Raw genomic sequence first — 3,245 nt, forward strand, 5'->3', positions numbered from 1 at the left:
CTCCTCCTTGTCTTGACCTGGGAAGTTTCTGGGTAGGGTCTCTCTGCTGCCAGACATTTGCAGCTGAGGTGGAAATCAAGAGTCAGAATAAGAAACTGTAGAACTGACTTTAGCAGATAAGGCATTCCTGTCAAATCCAGCTTAACTGCAGATTTGTTTTTGTTCTTTTAGGAACTACATTCTTGATAATTTTAGTTCTGGAAGAAAGGTAGTTACTGCCTGGAGTTGGGCACTGTAGGCTGGAAGGCATCATGCCTCATGTGGAAACAAGCACTCTTCATTAGGAAATGAGCCCGTTCAGACCAGGACTTACAAGATTCTCTTTAGGGACATTTTTCAGAGACTTTCAGTGGTCTGTACCTGCTGACAGGCTGTCCTATGGGAAAGGAGTAAGGACTGACCTAAGGGCAGAGCAAATCTGCTGATTTGAGTGTGAAGAGTAGCTGATTTCTGTGTTGATTCCACAGAGACTAAGCCTCTATCTCAGCACCTCTCAATATATTGTGGTGTGTTTGCCTCAGCTGGACACCTGGTGCAGACCAAAGCCATTTTATCACTACCCTCCCACAGCTGGACAGGAGAGAGAAAATTTAACAAAAGGCTTATGAAGCAAGCTAAGGACAGGGCTATCACTTACCAATTACTGTCACATGCAAAACACACTCAGCTTGGGGAATTTATTACCAATCAAATCAGAATAGGGTAAGGAAAGTAAACTGCTAAATTTTAAAACATCTTTCCCCTACTCCTCCCTTCTTCCTGGGCTTAACTTTATTTCAGAATTCTTTACTTCCTTTATCCACTGGTGCAGGTGGATGGGGAATGGGGTCTGTGGTCAGTTCATCATGCCTTATCTTTGCCCCTCTCTCCTCTGCTCTCACATATTCTCGCTCCCCTCTTTAGCTGCAGTTGCTGTTGCAGTTTTCTTCCCCTTCTCAAAAGTGTTGGCACAGAGGCACTTGGACCCATTGCTTCTGCTGGACAGAAGGGAAGATTCCAGCAGCCTCTCACAGAAGCCACCCCTGCAGTCCCCTCCTGCCACCAAAGCCTTGCCACACAAACCCAGTACTTATGTACTCTTCTATTTCTCTTCTTTAATTGCACTCTTCTGCTTAGCCACGTTTTTCAGTTTTAGCCCTTTCATAATATTTACAAAAACAAATAGGGCATTGCACCACCTCAGTGAAACACAGCAGCAGCTCTGCTGCTCTTGGAGCTCAGAAGGGGTGAATATAATGAATTTTCCTCAGGCTGGGAGGGGGCAGGTTGCAAAGAGCACAAAGACTGTTAAACCCAAAGTAAATTATTCAGAATGGTGCTGAAGTGAACAAGGGGAAATGGGAGTGTGAATGAGAACTCCCTAAATCTGAACTGTCACTTCCTACAAAAACTGCAACCAGACTTTTTCCTCTATACAGTGGAAAGCCTTATAGAGCTTTAAAACCTTTAAAAATTTTATGAAGCTTTTTATCCATAACTTTTTGAGACTTGCACTCAAAACACAGGGTTGACTGCACTAATTATGGCACTTAGTCCTTTTCTTTTCTTTAAAAAAAGATGGACACAGGGACAGGAAATTTGCAGAAGTTGAAACATAAGCTATAATTAGTGGAACTAGCTGTGCCTGGTCTGGCATGCAGAACAGCATTGTTGTGGCTGTGTAGTTTGTCTTCATGTGGCTCAAAAGGCAGCTGCCCTTGTCTTCTCTGAGGGTCAGTTAGACCAGGTGGTAGAGTGGGAATTCTGCTCAGCAGGGGCACATCCAGTGTTTTCATCTTCCTTCCTTCTAAGTGATTTTGTACTGTAGGATGTTAAAGGTGATATTTCTAATACCCTCTGCTATTGTATCTTAATGGTAATAAAAGGAGCCAAAGATTGGAGAGAATCCTGCTTCCAAGTTCAAGAAGAGATTTGGATTCTGCCTCCTTTTCTCCAGATAGCCCAGAAGGAGCTCCATGGTATTTTAGGCTTCTTTATGTGAGATTGCATGTAAACACAGAGTAAGCAATAAATCTGAAGCACTTCAATCCTTGCAATACCAAGTAAATACAGCTTTGCACATGAGGAGTCACTTTGTAAAAGAGCTGGCCACAGAAAGTGCAGAAACTTTACTACTGTGGCCATGCCTAAATAAGGGATTACAGAAAATCTGAACCACTGAACAGGCTGACAGATAGATCAATAAAAATATACCTTGGTGCTGGTTCTTTTAATGTAGACTGAAATCTTCCAGGAGCCAGTTCTGGAATAAAAATACAGCAGTGACGAGTGACCCAGACACACTCAGTCTGAGAATATTGTATCACTTTTGTTCCATCTGGAGCTAGGAAGGAGGTATGATGAAACAGGATGCTCCTCCCAGCAGGCCTCTAAGATTTTGAAAGGAATTGTAAAAGACAAAATAAAAGGAAGAGGAGAGAATCACTCCCTTTTGCCTTCTGTTAACCCCTTTAATTAATCTTCAGGCTGCCCTGAAGATAATTTGGTTGTATTTCTGTCTGGTACTGATTAGTTCTCACATCAGGAAGGGGAGTATGAAGGAGTCTCCATTAAACCTGCAAGCAGATCCATTTAACTGACTGGGAGCACTCACACCCACTGGGTTTCTATGCTATAAATCCTTGGAACCTGTTCCACTGGTGACAGATGGCCTGGTTCAGGATTAATGAAACAAAATATCTGTGCCACTGCATCAAACAGCTGAAGAAGCTGGCATCAGATCCCCAGCCAGAGAAAAGTGCGCAGACTACTCCACTCCTTTCCTCCTGGAAATGTTTCCTGGGGCGAGGGGAGAGAGAGGTTTGGCCATAAGTCTGGGAATTGCTGGCAGTGAGCAGTCTTCCTGGAGCAGCCTTGTGCTGCAAGCTCCCTTCTCCCTGGAAGTGTGGACAAATGGCCACTGTCTGTGGGACTGGCTGGAGCAGCAAGGGACGAGCTTGCTCCTGAGACTGGCATCCCAGGGCAGCCAGGATGTGGTGTGACACCAGCCCAGTGCCTGGCTGGTTTGGGTTGGATTTGCTCTGTAAGGGTGCACGTGGGTGTTTCCAGGGTTCCCCAGGTAGGAATGCTGTGGCTGACTGTGGTAGTCAGCTTTAGTGGGGTGCTGAGCAGCTCCAGCACAGTTTGTGCTGGAGGGTGTAACAGTGGCACAAAGCTGCCCACCACAGAGGGACCTCATATTCCATGCTGAACCAGTGACAGAAACAGAAAATGAGCAAGGAGACGTTGTATCTGCACAGTAAAAA

This window comes from Zonotrichia leucophrys, chromosome 5, assembly GCF_028769735.1.
Source record: "Zonotrichia leucophrys gambelii isolate GWCS_2022_RI chromosome 5, RI_Zleu_2.0, whole genome shotgun sequence".
NCBI lineage: Eukaryota > Metazoa > Chordata > Aves > Passeriformes > Passerellidae > Zonotrichia > Zonotrichia leucophrys.